The following is an 18,000-nucleotide window of genomic DNA, read 5'->3' on the forward strand; positions in this document are numbered from 1 at the left end:
CTGAAAGAAGGGTTTGGGCTATGCACCAACCCTAACAGCCATTTATGCAACATGATGCTGGAAAACAATTTCAATTTGAACATGTAGCAGTAATGCCTGCTACATTAGGATGCCAGATTTAGCAAAGAAAAACCTCCGGACATGCAGTTAACACTGATTTGCTGCATGCATGTCCTTTGCAATATTAGTGCCATACTCATAATGAAAAAAACAATTCATTATACACATAAAATTCAAATGTAGCTAGATGTTTTATACATTACCTGATTTTCACCTTCCAATTTCACTCTCTTGGTTGATGGCTGGCCTCTGAGTGGCTGAGGTGATGCCTGGCATTCATCCTCTTGTCCCAATACCTGATTGAGTTTACGAGGGGTGACAGAAACTCCATTCTCAAATTTCTCTGAACATAATGTGTGTTCAGTTGCTTCTCAAATTTTTGCAATAGTCCAAAGGTGACCAAAAGATTGAAAATATTTTGTGAGTTAGAAAGTTCTGTGCATGTCAATATTAGACACAAAAAGCCCATAGAAAAATATGAGGACAAAGGCAGTATAAGGCTGCAGTTCCTGCGCTGGAGTCACACACTAAAAGCCAGTCTTCCTTGCTGGGGTGTGAGCACTCACCAAAAAGTGCTACCTACATCACAACTACAACAGCAGTAAAACAACTTGTTCACTTTTTGAAAATCGCCTGTGTGCCAAACAGTGTTAGGGATTATATGCATCTTATGTTACTTAATCAAAGGTTCTATAACAATGAAACTGTGCTTTTACTTTACAAATGAAAATGCTGCTAGGGACACAAAGTGACTGCCTTGAGTTCACGCAGCCCAATCCAGCAGGAGAGAGGATTTTTGTAGTTGATGACAAATTTTAAAAATCTCTACCTGAAAGTCAAGGGTCCAATATACCAAGACACTCCAGAAAGAGGCAAACTGAGATCTGCCCCATAGAGAGTAAGGCTTAGTTTCACACTACCCTGATTAAAACAGTGTCTCCAAAGAGGTAAACAGAAAACAGGGCTGTGAAACATACCCAAGCCTGTCATGAAAACCCTCACTGTGACAGAGGACATGCAGAGCAGTGACTCCAGGGGACTGTTCCATACAGAAGTAGACAGCCAATGGCCTGTAAGGCAAGTTCAAGTTCAACCTCCGCCTCTGCCATAGTTTCACATGTCCCCCATGTTTCAACACTGGAAACAATCCTGATATTCAGATGTTAGTGTTATTTGAAGGAGAGATCTATGGGTCTGTCATGAATGGGTAAGTCTATTGATAAACTAATGGGATATTGAGGAACTGGCTTTCTTTAAAAGTGAGCTCTCTCTGGCTTAATTGCCCTGTCCTATCTCACCAGCAGAAGCTTGCTCTCCACCCTGCTATGAAGCAGCAGGAGGCCCTTACCAGACATTGACAGTTGCCCTGTCTTGGTCTTGGAGTTCAACATCTCCAGAACTGTAAACTACATAAATTTCTCCTCTTACATCATCCACTTTCAGACATTCAATTACACCTAAAACAGATGAAGGCAACCACACACACACACACACACACCACGTAATTCGGTACCATTGTCTAAAGATGAAGGAAATAAATTTAACTACGCAAGTTTTTCAAATTTTAAAAATGACACAAAATATTTTCATTGGCTTTGCTTCGACAGGGATTTTTTTAGTAAAATGCAAAAAAGCATCCAAAAAAGATTGATCCCATGTGATGATGCTCAAGGGAAGTGCTCCTATTTATTATAAGAAACCACTAAAGCAGTGGAAACAAGCTACAGATTGCATAACACTATCATTGTCAAAGGGAAAACAATTAAGTATGCACTGTCAAGTATGTGCCATAAGCACCAAGGTTTGCTGAGCAGGTGAAATATAGTAATGCAACTGGAGACTGGTAATGAGTATAAAAGATGTGACAGAATTCAAGGATTTCATTAATAATTTACATTGATAATAAGAGTGCATTTGGATGAATAGTGCAATGAGTTGTTAAAATTAGTTTTTGTGGTTTCTTTGGCCCTTATTTATGTACTTGGTGAGCAGACAGACAGACAGAAACAGTTTCCATTCATCGGTTCAACGCCTTCCCTGCTGTCTCTGTCTCCCACCACCCCGCCCGGGATGGAAATGTTTGGGACTGGCAGGGCTGAAGCTGGCAGCCAATGAGGGAAACCTAATCACTTGACACATCACTACTGTCTCCCAGAGTCTGCACTGGCAGGAAGCTGAACAGAAGCTGGAGTGGAGAATTCAACCCAAATACTGATCTTCAACATCACTAGGCTAAAAGCACATTTGTGATTTTCTTAATATGGCTACTAGAAAATTTTACGTATGTGCGGCTTGCATTATATTTCTGATGGATAGCACTGATCTAGAATATACAAATAACTCTTGCGAGCTAATGCAAAGAACATTCAATAGAATAGGTGAGACAGTCATAAAGAGGTTTATACAGAAGAAGCATGAATAGCCAGCCACTAAGAAAATATGCTCAATCTTAGAAGCAGCTTAAAGGAAAGAGTAAAACTGCCACTAAATATCTCACATCTTTAGGTTAATGCAATAGAAGAATTCTAACCATCTTCAATTTTGGTAAACATATGGAGTAATGAGAACTACTGTTTAACTTCTGGTGAGGGTAAAACTCGAAGCAAGCATGCTAGCAAATCACTTGGCATTAGACCGCGTTAAAGACCACACAGGGCCCTGTGACCTTGCAGCTCACCTCCAGTTGTCCGATAGATCTCTTCTGCGTGTGCCATCTGAGAAGCACACAAATGTCCTGAAAGCTTTGTGATACCAAATCAGTAAAGGACTCACATTTCCACCAATTACAAATTGATTAAAATAGCTGTGGTACATTTATGTGATGCAACACTATGAAGAAAGCTTGAAAAGGATGAAATGGCACTACTCACAGCTCCACAGCTTCAGTAACATGCAGAGATATGTGTCTCCTACAGTGGAGCTGTAGATGTAATAACCAGAGGGTTCTCTCAGCATGAAGGAACTGGAGGAGGCATGGTTGAAGGGGGTACGGGAGCTGTCAGTCTGGTCCCTTATCTTCCTCTAACTTCAACTGTAAGCATTCACTGCACATCCTGCTTTTAAACAATGGTATTTGAAATTTAAAGGGTTTTGAAAACACACATAGCTGTGTGTTCATGGTGTTTATTTCATCAGAAAGCTGCTTTTCACTTGCTTTTAGTGAAGATGTGTCTCACCAGACATGCTTTCGTGGTCTTTTTTTTTTTTCCTATAACAGGGGTCCTATTTCCTGTCTCATCTATCATCTCCAGATTATTCATGCATAAATGTGTTAATATGAACAACCTTAGAAAAAACCAACAGACTTGTTGCTTTGCTCTGCTTTTGTCTTAAGGAATCTAGTTACTTTCTCTGAAAACAACACAACTGATGGAACCAGGACCCTGATCTCAGGTGGCCACTGAACTTTCAAGCCCTCAGCAGTACATAAAATCCAGCAGCCCTGGATTAATATCCACACACACTCCCTATTCAGCTATATCAAGCCAAATCTCTTTGCTTTCCCTACCTGAACTCCTGCCACAGTTGAACATAACTGGAGACACCCCTGATGGAGGATTAGAGGCATCTTGCTCATATTTCTGGATTTACAAGAAAATAATGTGGTATGGACTCATTGAGTTATGTTTGGTATAAGCAGGTTAACACAAGATTCCATGTCTCTCAACTCAAAATAAGGCAAAAGATTCCCCCCCACCAAAAACAGATTTAGCCAACCTGACAGTCAGACCTATAATCAGGACCAAAACATAACTAGAGAATTTTTTGAAATAAAACCATGATCACATATATTTCTTTTACATATATTCATCATCTTTTAAAATGCCAAATTAAATCCTTCATTGAAATTTTCCACAGATCTAGCATAGTTCATTTTAGAAGACCCTATATTTATATCAGCACATCTATATGTTTTACAGCTTTATTCAGAATACATGAGATGGGAGACTTAGGTATATTGGAAGAAGAGTAAAGAAAACACGATGTTCATACAAAATGAAATACTACTAAACCTTACAAAAGGAAATCCTGTTGCTTGCGACAGCATGGACAAACTTGGAGGTTATTAGTGAAGTGAATCAGCTAGACACAGAAAGGAATATCTTGCATAATCTCACTTCTGCACAATCCTCTAAAAAGCAGAACTCAGGTACAGAGTGGCAGAGTGGACACCAGGGGATAGGAGTGGCCACAGGATAAAATCTTGCTGTTAACAAGTAATGCTGGAGAACAAATTACAGCCTGGTGACTATATCCAATGCTAATGTACTGGATCGTTGCGATCTGCTGAGCGAGCATGCACATGTTTTCATCCCTGGTAGCCAGGTGAGGAGATAGGTCCATGAAGTAGCCTGATGCAGTCATCATTTCACAATGTGTAGATATATATATAAACATGGCATTGTCCCCCCACAAAAAACATATACTTTAAATTTGTCACTTCTAACAGAGATGAAAAAAGTCACCTGTGTTAGTTTCGTGGGTTTTTAATTTTTAATTAGTTTTCTCTGGCTTTAATTCTGTCACCTGCAGCACTTCAGTGTCATCTTCACCTCAAATGTATTACTAAATCAACCTGAAAGCACCTGAGGGCTTTCCCAAGCAAAATCATTTTCACAAGAAGAGATTCCTACGCCTGCCAATCCCATCGATCTTTGGCAGCCTCCTCTAAGGCCTCCACAGCCCCTCGAGCCTGCCTTCTCTGGATAAAGCCCCAACTGCAGCATGTGGAGAATCAGTGTAAACACTGTTGTTCTCACCGAGGAGTGGAACAATTACTAAAATCTATTTGCCAGTAATGTGCCTTGACTTGTAAATCATTGGGTCGTTAACCTTAACAATTGCCATGTGCTGTCTCTAGCCAATTAAAGCACAGACAAGGTAACAGTTAAGAATACAATTCAGACAAAGGAATATACGGTTATAGTATTATATCCTCATGAATTAGATGATACATTTATTCCTCTCTTTGAAAAGGAACACTGCATGACAAACACAGAGCAGAGGATAAACAAAAGCAGTCATTCTAACAATTCTCGAGGGCCCGAGTAGAAACAAGAACAGGAATCTTGAGGCATGACCAAGTCACAACCAACCTCCACCCACTCCCCAGCACTGCTGAACATTTCTGCACAAGTACACTCATATGCTTAGATGCGCGAGCCATGCCTTTGTGAAATGGAGGTTGAACCATGAGGTAAAAACAGCCCACAATCTGTCCCCAGTCTAGCACTACCATGGCTAAAAATGCAAAGCCAACAAGTAAGATAAATTCCGAGCCTTGGCATGAATCGCTGCCATCTAAAAGGGCTCCCCCTCTTTCACACATTTTTCAGAGCAAGTCAAGGAAAGCTGCCTTTTTAACACCTTTTCTCAGTGTCCATCCTGTCTGAGGAGTTAGGGGGAGATGAAGAGGAAACAATGAACAAGTCTTGAGATTTATATCTGTCGAGATTAAGGCATGACGATTCATTTTCTCAGAGTAAAGTAACTTTTTCCCCAATTCCCCTCCAAAATGTCTTCCTCCTGAACCACTTTCTAACCAGCTACAAGCCTCCACATTTTCATTTATAAGCGATATTAGTCACCTAGTACAGTCAAAACAGGTGGGCACAAAGTTGGTGGCTGAAAACAAGACCAATGTGATATCTTAGTGTTATGTCAATTGGAGCTGTACTGCAGGTTACACTAGCTGAAATAAGATGTCCCCGAGGCCAGGCTGTCCTGGAGGCTCTAGGAGACAATCTCTGCTTCCCTCAAGGTGTTGGCAGAATCCAGTTATTTGTCAGTTGGGGGCTTTTCCCTTCTACGAGCCATGCAGTTCAGAGGGGGGTTCTCCTTTCTGCTTCGTAAAGCCATTAATGGTGGTGGATTACTTCTCATACTGGGAATTCCTCCCACTTTTCATTACTGTGTGCTTCTCTCTAAATTTAGCCAAGAAAGGTTCCTCTCCACCCTGACACCACTTCTTTTTAACCTTAAAGGGTCTGTTTAAATGGTTTTACTAACAAGGGGAAATCTCCCCATTTTAATATCTTAAACTATCATCTGCCAAATCGCTTCACCTGTCAGGCAGCACAGCCCTACGGTGCAGTAAAAGAACTTCTTTTGGGAGCATACAGACATTACTCAGTCCATCCCCGTAAAGAAGCAGTAATCCTAAAGACAGAAGATGTATCACCCATCCAGGTCCTCTTTTTTTCCCTCGTCCTCCTCCAAATTCCCTTTTTTTACTCTGAGAGCAAAACTCAGTCACTCACCACAATCCGTTTTCAGAGACAGTCAGACTCCACCTCGCCGTGGCCAGGAAGACTCGTCCACTTCTGCTGGAGTCTCTCTTGATAAAACCCTGCTGTCTCCACCCACTGGTTTCCCAGCATTCCTTTACATGAGAATCACCTGGGAGGCATTTTCCACCATGGAACCTGGTTTCTGAGGCCCGGATGTTAGAAACTGAGTTGATGTAGTGGTCAACACATGAGGTGCAGCAGGCTAGTGGGAGCCATTGTGAGAGCAGCAGGCTGAGAGCCATCAGATAGGACTGGTCTAGAGGAGATGTTTTACTTTGTATGTGATTCCTGGAACAGGTGCATTGTGAATGCCTCGCCTCTCTTTGCCCTGTGGCCAGAGGAGACTCATTTTCCTCCTTAGTGGTCACACCTGTTCTTTTCAGCCTCACCACTTTCTTAAGCAGGGCCTGTGAGCAAAGCTCATCCAATATGAGATGATAAGCAAAGAAGCAGCTAAGCAAAAAGCTCGATGATCCTGGACTTCCCCCAGCATTTTCAGCAACTAGATGTGGGTAATAGCAGCAATGATCTTCGAAGGTAGTCATGAAGATTCCCAGATTCGTTGGGTGAAAGCACTGAGTCTAGTGTTTAAATACTCAGAAAAGGGAGCTGTTTGGAGATCATTGCTATTGTTATTATTTATCATTTTTCCCAAACCACTCTGTGATCTGGGGAAAGGTTTGACCCCTGCTGATATTTTTGCTCCTACTCAGAAAAATGAGAAGCATAGTGAGAACTTCATTAAAGCATTTATTTGCTTCATTGCCCAAACCTGAGGAAACTCCCAATGGGGACCAATTATAGGACTTGTGGAAATGATACACATCTTATGTTTATTAATTTTTTTTAGATTAAAGGCCAATGAATTTTACAATAAGGAGTCAGGTGATAAATTACTCTTCTTTTTCTTTCTTTTTTTTTTTTTTAAGATTTATTTGTTTGAAAGACAGAGTTACAGAGAAAGGAATGGAGGGAAGAAGGAATAGGGGGAGAGAGCGAGAGATCTTCCATCTGCTGGTATACTTCCCTAACAACCACAACAGCTAAAGCTGAGTAGTTCTCAAACCAAGAGCCAGGAAGTTTTCTTTCTTTTTTTTTTTTTTTTCCCTGTGGTCTCCCAAAACTTAGAGGCTTCAGTAAATCAAAAATAATCTCAAGGTTAAAGGTGATTGTTCAAATCCATCCTTGGGCTTGCAAGTTGGGGGATCATGAGTCTGCCAGTAGGGTTAGTTTAATTAATATTTCCCTAAACAAATTTAAATTTATATTCATCGTAGCCACTGTCTCTCAGGTAGGCACAGTTCATCTGCTGCCTTTGTAGAAAAGAGTTATATGCCATTATCATGGTCCCAAAGCCATTGGAGTGTCTGCTCCTTGGTCCAAACCTTTAGGCTCTGGGTTTTATTATTATGACCCCAGCTTCTCGTGTCATGGTCTCATTGCCATCAACATATCTAGAAGAAGAGTCCTTATCTTTTTGAAAACATATGGCCAGTTCCCAGTTCCAAATGATGTCATGAGACAGGTTAACTGCAGAATAAGATGTTTGCTTCCTTCCTTGCTAGTCACTGTCAGACCTCACAGAGAAAAGCTGGCTGGGTCTCTGTTTCCACATTCAGGGGAAATGTTTCTTTAGGAGCCTTCATGCATTTTCAAGGATTACTGCTAATATCCATGTTGAAAACCCAGGAGTCTTCGGGGACACACAGGATATTATAGGGGAAATCTAGCGTCAAGACAAGGAGTCACCCTATGATCCAGGGTAAAATGAATTGGGCACTGACTCCTGGGGAAACAGAGTTTCTTTTCCATGATTAGGGTCAGGCAAACAGGCAAATGTCAGAGGTGTGACTAGTTGCAGGCCTGGATGAATGCCCCACAACAGGATTGCTTGTTCACTGCTGACAAAATTGCCTGAAAGCTGGGCATCTGGTACACCATCGCAGCAAGCAGGAGGAGGTTCTGGTAGGTAATTTTTCAGACCTCTTTATAGTTGGGCTTGGCCCTGGACTTTTAGTGTGTGAGTGCTCAACAGTCACTGGTATCCTGGAAATTACAGAGCTGGCATTTGATTAATGCATTCTGCCCAAACCAGAGTCTACAGCATAGCCATACTGAAAATATTATTCCTAATGTGAAAAGAACTGAGCAATTATTATTAATATGAATTAGATTATATCACTGTCCTCCCCCAACTTCCCATGTCTTCTGGTTCCCTTAAGTAAAACCAAACACCCCATGACTTACAAGATCCTACAGAACCTAGTGGCCCTTCTCTGTCCACATTTCCAGTATCATTCACATCTCAAACAGCTCACTCATTTAAAGTTATATACACTAGTTGGTTCTGGTATGTTCACAGTCATGCAACCGTCACCACAATTGCTTTTAATACATTTCCATCACCCTGAAAAGAAACTTGTATCTCTCAGCAGTCAGCTCTTTTTTCTTCTAATCTTATTATCATTGACAACTTCTAATCTATTTTCTATCTCTATAGATTTGTCTGCTGTGGCCATTCCATACAAATGGAGTTATATGACAGATGGTCTTTTGTACCTCGGATGGTCTTTTTCTGTCATTAGTAAAATATTATCAGAGTTTAGTCATGTTGCAATATGCATTACTACTTCCTTTTGTAGCTGGATAATATTCTGATTTATGGATATACTGTGTTTTGTGTATCCATTCATCTGCTGACTGACATTTGAATTGTTTCTGTTTTTGACTACCATTAATAATATAGCTAGATTATTTATGAACAAGTTTAGCCTTGCAGTATGCACCCAGGAGCTGGATTGCTGAGTCATCTAGAAGCTGTATGTTGAGAAAAACATTGAAGAATCATCAGTCGGCTGTACCATTTTACATGCCTATCAGCAGTTTAAGAGTGTTTCAATTTTTTCACATCATTATCCACCTTTGTTTTTTTTTTCTGTCAGCATGATTCTGGTTGATGGTGATATGTCATTAAGGTTTGAATTTGTATTTCTATTAACTAATTGTGTTGAGTGTCTATTCATGTGCTTTGTGGCCATTTTTTGAAGAAATATCTATTCTGATTCTTTACCTATATATTATTAAGTTATTTATCATTTTGTTATTCACTTATAGGTGTTCTTTACAAATCTTTTATCATATATTCGAAGTAGTTTACTCTTCTTGTGAATTGTCTTTCTGCTTTCCTGATACTTTCAGCACAAACATTTTTAATTCTGATGACATCTAATTAATCTTTACACATTCATGCATTAATATTAGAAGTCAAGAAGAGAAGAGAGGATAGGTGAAGAGGGAACACAGAGAAGATGGGATGTTTGAAGGTGTAATGGTTGCAAGTCTCCCAAATTGATGAAAAATATGTATCTACAGATGTGAGATGCTCAAGGAACACCTGATATGACAAACTCAAAGAAATCCACACTGTCAGAGAGAGAAGCTGAGTGTCATCAGACACAAAGAGGCCCACAGAAACAGAACATGAAAATGGAGACAGGGAATGAAGTGCCATGGCCACAAATCAAACAGCATCATGGAATTCAAGGAAACGAGCAGTAACTAGAAGATGCTCCTCCAGAGCCTCCAAAAATTACACCCTGATGACAACTTGATTCAGACCTCTGGCTTCTTGGAGTATAGGAGGACAAATGCATGTTATTAAAACAAAAGTGGCAGTATTTGTTATGCTACCCACTACCCAAAGGAAAAGGTATTCAGCATTCTTAAGCTTGATATTCTGTACATTCTTTTCATAATAAAATTAGCTTCTCTTCACATGCAGGCATCTGTCATAGTGCTGAAAACAATAATAAAGAAAATTTTGTACAATTTCAGATCATCTGAGTTTCATAGCCAGCTCCAGCTCCTGACTCCATCATCCTGATAATGCAAATCTTGGAAGTGAGTGGTGATGGGCTCAAGTCATTGCATTGTTAATACTCATCTGAAAGACCTGAACTGAGTTCCTAGCTCTGAGCTGCAACCGTGGCTCTGCCCTGGCCATGAGGGTCAATTGATGAGTGAAGTGGTGGATAGGAACTCTCTTCCTGCTCTCTTAAATAAATTATTACTTTTTTATTAATTATTTTGCATTATGTGACAGTTTCATAGGCTCAATTATTACTTTTTTAAAAGTTGTTTTCTTCTGGAGAGAACTCATGAGCTCTCTTCCTATGTCCTGTTTCTCCTCTTGGGCAAAATGACTAGATTCTATTCCCAGAGCTGATGCACTTCTCTCTGGAGGACAGGGCTGAGGTAGGACAATGGCCTAGAGTCTTCTTGGTTGACTTTTCCTAACATGGAACATCTGCCAAAAACCAAATGGGATACCAGTAATGAGAGCCCAGCATTCTCATTTCAGAATACCTAAAGGAATGCCTACCCACTCTGAGTGTTGATTGTGGGGAAGAAGAAAGCCGCCCCAGCCTCTTGGCAATACTACATGAGCCTGGAATTTTGCTTCTGCACCATGGAGCTGTGATGTGGGAGGAATAAGGTAGATCCTGACTCAACTAGCAAAGATTCTGACTATTCTTGTCAATATTTGAGTGACTTTTTAAATGAATGCTTTTTCTTGCTAGGTGTTCGTATGATACCTTTTAGATAATTTAAGTGGTTTCTGTTTCTCAACATATTTTTCATCAGTTATGGTTGCTTGGCCAGCAAGAAGATGATATTGCTCCGCACAACACATTTTGAAGTCAGTTTCCAAGATGAAGAGGATTGGGAACCTGCTCCTGGCTGGGAAACATTCTAGGCTATTGCTGCCTCAGGACCTTCACACCTGCTAATTTCTCGGGCTGGGTAATTCTTTCTTGAAGTAGATCGTTGCTTGCCTATCTGACTGTTATTTCTGCACTGGTTCTGGAGGGCAGCATCCCATCTTGGCATCACTTAGGGAAGATCCTGGTTAGGCTAGGATACAAATCTGCGCAGCCTTGGGACAAATTTTTCCTGTGACATTTTAAAATTGTAAATAATAACAAAAGAACATGCATTGCACATAAGATTCTAAAAAATTAAAATTCTAGTGCCCATAAATAAAGTTTGATTGGAGCTCAGGCTCATTCCTTCCCATTTTGTCCTCTGGCTATAGCCAAACAGCCACAGGTTTGAATGATGACATACTACAAGTCACAGGAACAAATGTACCCTCCTCAGATGGAGCATTTCTGGGCCTCTTGAAGAAAATAGCTGGTGAGTTGGGTAGACCCTCTCCCACTTCACTGACCACTCTTCCTAGCATGGATCACTAGCTGTAATGATCTGACTAGGTACTCTCCCCTCCTCCAGTAATGTAAGAACTTTCTGAGCTCCATATCACTGTCTCATTCACCTGCTACACTGAGGCAGAGAACAGAGTCTAACATCAAGCAGATACTCTGTAGATAACTGTGGAATGGATAAAATACTTACAATATATGATTGAGTTAATGACATTGTTGAATTAGTGTTTCATTATTTCATTATTATAACTTTAATTCATCATTCATTATTGATCAAATCTCAAATTATGATGAAGTTTGCTAAAAGATATTGTTTACTACTAACTATGAATAATGTGTCTTATTTAAACTAATACTTTCTTATATTTACTGCAGGCAGTAGAAGATGGCCCTATAACCATGTGGTAGACCAGAAAAAGCTGCTAATTCCCCGCTTCAAACTTGCCCAGCCCTAGTCATTGCAGTCATTTGGGAAATGTAAACTAGAGGATAAAATATTCTTTCTTTCTCTCTCATACTGTTTTTCAGGTCAGTAACATAATTTTTAAAAACTATAAAAGTCCATTTTCTGCATGATAATCTACTAATAGATACCACTGAAATAAAAATAACAAGGATAACAATATGTTTCTTTTAAAAGCAACACACATAAGTGAGATTTGTCACTGGGCACTTGGGATTGTATTAGTGGATATACTGAACTGCAAGGTTTGCAAAAGTTCTCACTACCATGTCCCCAATAGGCACAGCTGCAGTCAAAGGAGGAGAATGGAAGCAGGCTGACCAGTGGGACATCACAGACCCAATTTGTCAGTCAAGTAGCGATGGTTATTGCATCTGACTCGAAGCCTGCTCTTCCTCCTCAAGGAGGCCCTGTGATGTCATGCAGCCACTGTCCAGCTCCTTGCATGGTAGCAGACGCATGCTGAGTGGCTGCTGCAGCTCTCATGTTTGCTTTTGCTAACTGCTCTCAAAGCTGGCTGGTTTCCATCTCCCCACACCTGCTTCTGAGTGGCAGGTGGACTTAATGGTTTGTTTTCCCCAAATACTTAAATGTGGCTCTAGATGATCTCTATTTTAAATTGAGTAACTGTCTATGACATGATCTTCTCCATGCCAAATTACTGCGGCTGTCCCAGAAGGAATGGTCTATATAAAGTAATGTCTAGTCCCCTAAGTCAATGGTCACTGTTTTCATAGCATCAGTGTTCACTTCTGTCTCTATTTCTAATTAATGTGGTGGGTGTACTTCAGATTATCTAACCTAAAATATGCACTTTGTAGGCTCTGTGGCCTCCCCCAAATTCCTTGTAGGGCTTTTTGAGAAACGTTTTCCTGGAATAATTTCAAAGAGGTAGAGGGGAAGGACTCAGATTTTAGTTTGGTTTGTCCAGTAGTACTTACTGCAGTGATGGAAAAGTTCTGTTTGTGCTGAACAGTACAATACAGTAGCAACTAACCATGTCTGGCTATGAGCCATTGACAAGTGTCTAGAGTGACTGATAAAGTATGCTTTCACATAGCTAACATGGCTAGCGACTACCATAGCAGACAGCACAGGTACTAGATACTGATCTATGACACTGTAGCATCAAGTTTGTAACTGTGTTCCTGGGGGTGAAGCAGGAATAATGACACTTAATGATCTTCCTGGACAATGTTTGGAAAAAGCCAGAAGCTATTCATAATGATGAAATTGACAACAGGATTCACATAAAATTCTCACACAACTTCATTCAAACTCCACAAAAATCCTATGAGCTAGATCCTATTTGTTTTATGTGAAAGAGAGAGAGAGAGAGAGAGAGAGAGAGAGAGAGAATATCTCCTGTCTGCTTATGTACTCCTTAAATCTCTGAAACAGCAGGGTTGAGCCGAGCCAAAGTTAGGAGCTGAGAACTCAACATGGGTCTTTCCTATGCAAAACAGAGATCCAAGAACATGAACCATCAGTTGATGCCTCCCAGAATGCACACAGCAGAAAACTGGAATCAGAAGTGGAGCCAGACAAAAGCCCAAGCACTCAGATATAGGACATAGTCATCCCAAATGTCATCTTAATCAGTTTCGTATCAAAATTTTAGTGACCACACAGTTACAGTGGTTGGCGAAAGACTAGACAATTTGACTTAAAATCCTATGTACACTGTGCTGTGTTCATTCTTTTGGCGGTTTTTTAATTTTACAATTTTCCAGCAGGATTGTCCCATGTAAAAATCAAATTCCTACAGCATTATCAGAAGCACGACAAGTGCAAGCCTGCCCAGCTGCAAGGGCTGTGCTTCTCAGAATTAGCGAAGCTTGTTGCATAGAAGATGAATGACATGTTAAGATCAGACTCCGCTATCTCTGACGGGGCCTGTGTGTTGGCCACAAGATTCATATTAACCCCATTTGACTGTGATAACAAAATTGTGAAGGTGGTGTTATAACTCCCATTCTCCAGATAAGAAAAAAAAAGAGTTCCCTGAAGTACTTACTAATTTGCTAAGGTTTTTTTAACCCATGCAAACAGACGGGAGCAAATCCACCCCCATGTGTTTCTGGAACCTCAAATGGGCTCTATCCTAGTAAATGCCCAAAGTTGGGTGACACCCAAAGGAGCAGCAACAGGAAAGGAAGAGAGCTGCAACCTTTGTCAGAATGACCAGAGAAAGGCCACAGCTGCCTGGCATTTTCTTGGGATCCTCTCACCTCTTGCTTTGGCACACTGAGGCCAGGGGTTCCAGGATTCACAAAAGCCAGTTCTTACTCATGTCCTGGGACAAGTGATTCCAGGACAGAAGCAAGCATGAGAGACATCAACAGAGTCCCTCTATGGGCATTGGTTCAGAACAGCTCTGTTAGAAATAACAAGGACTTGAACCTAAGCATGCCAGCATGAGATGTGCACATCTTAACTGCCAGGAAAAATGAGCTCCGATTGGTGTGATGTTATAAGCCACTAAATGGTTAATAATTTGTTATTATAATCATCAGAAAAAAAGACATCAAACAGGGCAGGCAAACAGCTTAGGGTGGTCCCGCCTGAATTGTTTATCACCCCCTCAGTGCTGCCATTTTTGCTGTGTGAGTGGGGCCAGCAAGGCCCAGCGTAGGCTGCTCTCAAGCCTCCTTCTAGCCACTTGAAGGCCTTTCTCACCTCTTAGCTGTCAAGTGCCAAGGTAACAGTGCTGCTCTGCTGACACAGGTTGAGCCCTCTAAATTATAGAGAATTTAAAGTGAAGCAAAACCACACAGCCTCTGCTTCTGACTTGGGGATCTGCAGCCCTTAAGGCCTTAAGTGCTCAGAAAAAATGCTGCTTTTCCTTTCCCACTTTTTGCCTAAGAAATTGCTTTTGGGAGCACCTAAGGGTGAGAGCTCATGGCAGGGATCTCTTTTTCTTTATTCCATCCTCTCTCCGGGGCACCAGTGAGATTGGATATGGCTAAGCAGAAGCTCCCAGACGTGGGAGGAGAGCTCAGGGACAACCCGACGGTCTGATAAAATGTGCAGGTGATTTTTTTGATCAGTGCTGTTTAAAGACAAAGACAGACTTAATGGAGGCGAGAGCTTGCTACTCCCTGACCCTGGTTGTGTGTTTTTCTCCACCTCCTGTCAAGCTGAACACCAAGAACAAACAATAGCCAGATGAGCTGGAACATGAGAATGCAAAGGGCAGCCAGCAATCAGACGGAGGGAGAAGCTGAATCTTGCTGTCTAAGGGAAGATGGACTTTTCCCTGGTCAAGAGGCATAGGTGGATGGAGGCGTGAGGCCAGGAATATTTGCATGCGTGTGGGGTAATCCTGTGCCAGCTACCTAGCTTTAAAGAGTGTGGTCTCATTATCCAGGGGCCATGCTTTCAGGCATCCTACCTGAAGCCAGTCAGGTGCTCTGAGAGGCTTGTTTGTGACAAAGAAAAGAATGAAGGAGGGGATGCACAGACCCATACAGAACCCCCAGAATCCAAGAGCAGAAGCTCTGATCAGCTGTAGCTTCCAGCACCCAGTTCCATACAAGAATCACAACCTGAAGCTGGTCATTTAACTTACCCCTTAATAACCACCACCTCCCACTTCATAAATGAGCTATACTTACAACAAAGCACTTAAATCATACAAGGGTAGCTCAGTGAATTTGTACATGCACAGACACACCAAATCGAGATACAGATTCTGGGCAAGTGATTGTCTTAATGCATAAATGTTTAGCTTGGGCACAGGCATTTGGCACTGTGTGTAAGACACCACCTGAGATTCTGCATCCCATTCAGGAATGACTGGTTTTGAGAGCTGGCTCTACCTTCAAGTCCAGTTTCCTGCTATTGTGCACTCTAGGAAGTAACAGGTGAAGGCACAAGTAGTTGAGTCCCTGTCACCTATGTGAAATAGCTAGACTTTTTTTTTTTCATCAAAAAGAAAGCATATTTATGGGCCCAGCGGCGTGGCCTAGCAGCTAAAGTCCTCGCCTTGAAAGCCCCAGGATCACATGGGCGCCGGTTCTAATCCCGGCAGCTCCACTTCCCATCCAGCTCCCTGCTTGTGGCCTGGGAAAGCAGTCGAGGACGGCCCAAGGCTTTGGGACCCTGCACCCGCGTGGGAGACCTGGAAGAGGTTCCTGGTTCCCGGCTTCGGATTGGCGCGCACCGGCCCGTTGCAGCTCACTTGGGAAGTGAATCATCGGACGGAAGATCTTCCTCTCTGTCTCTCCTCCTCTGTGTATATCTGGCTGTAATAAAATAAATAAGTCTTTACAAAAAAAAAGAAAGCATATTTTAAATTTTCTAAATATGTCTGTGTTCCATATAAGGCAGTCAGAGTGCGAGACCTGCCTCCAGAGCCTAACTCCAGCACCTGACTAACGCAGAACCTGAGAGGTAGTGAGCCTGAATCAAGTAAGTGGGTTCCTGCCACCCATGTGGGAGACCAGCATGGGTTTCCAAGTCCTGGTTTCAGTTCTAGCCCAGTCCTGGGAACTGTGGACAAGTGGATATGAATCATCAGATAAGAGCTTCTTCCATTATTTATTCTTGTTTGTTTTCTTTAACATGAAAGAAGAAGAAATAGATGAGCAGGCAGCAAGCTTAGGTCCATAGGCCAAATCCAGCCTGCCACTAAAAACAGTTTTACAAGAATCATCGAATAACAACGGTATCACTGTATGTTAATTTTGCCTGTTGAGTTGCATATAAATGGGTTACTGTAGCTGTTGTTCTTCATTCACTCAGCTTGATGCCTATGCAGCTCAGCCTCCTGTGCACTTTCACCACCATTCATGGGACTCCTGTCCCAGGCCTACTTCTTTCTGTCCCCATTCTGGCATGTCCCTTTTACTCACTGACCCTAACTCCCATCTGGACTCTTACTTCCTTTGTCTCCTAATGGTTCTGCACTCTCAAGCATCTATTTCTAAACCATGAACGCCACTCATCCAAAGGGTCTCCTAGACTCTAAATGGAAAAGTAATAAAATGCTTAAATAAAAGTTAAATTTTGTTGCTGGGTTGTTTTGTTTTGTTTTCATTTCTTTTCTTCTGGGCTAGTGAGAGGAGTGTCTGAAATCCCCCTTAGATTTATGACACTTTATCTCCCCTAGAAGAAAAGGGGGTGGGGCTGGAGAGGTAAAAGCATTAGTATCCTCACTATGAGCTTCACAGCCAAGAGCAAGTAAAATAGAAGTGTCCCTGTGATGGGCACAGACAGGGTGGAAGAGGACACCCTGCTTCAAATGGGGCCTAACCCAGAGCTAGACTGCACCAGACTGCCTTACCATGGAGCTCTGAGACCTTGAGCCGGCTCTAAGCTACTGCTCTTGTCCCCACTTCAGAAGCCACACAGGTGTCATTACATCCAAACAATGATGATATTGGCTGCTGAATACAGCAACTGAGCCTTGATCACGACTCCCATGAAACTGGGGAGCACTAGTAGCAGGGGCTTCATCAGCTTCTTGGCTTCAGGGTGGGAAGTGGACAGGGACTTCAGGACTACAAAACCCCAGCATGACTGCAGCACTCAAGGGTTGAGGAAGACTTCAGTAATGAAATTTTGGCTGAGAAATGGAGCAACTAATCAGTAAATAAGAGCTGTAATTCCACATGTACCTCAAATTTGCAAGGCAGTTCATACTATTCATACAAATAAACCCCAAATTTCACAACTAATTTAAATGGGTTCACAGACCCCATGCTAAAAATCTCAATTCAATATTCTATCCTTTCTGCTTCAGTTGCTAACTTAAAATTAGCACAGCCTTTCCACACTTATATTTAATTCCCAAGAGTGTTATTGGCCATGCTAATATTTTTAATTAAGCTGCACAAATTCCAGTCTCTGGTCTAGCCTATGTATTTTTTTTTTTTTTTTTTTTTTTTTTTGTCCTTGCGTCAGCCTCTCAGCCTTGGTTTGATCAAGCATGACAAGTGGGAGAAAAGGGTGAAGTGAG

This window comes from Ochotona princeps, chromosome 21 (assembly GCF_030435755.1).
Source record: "Ochotona princeps isolate mOchPri1 chromosome 21, mOchPri1.hap1, whole genome shotgun sequence".
Lineage (NCBI taxonomy): Eukaryota > Metazoa > Chordata > Mammalia > Lagomorpha > Ochotonidae > Ochotona > Ochotona princeps.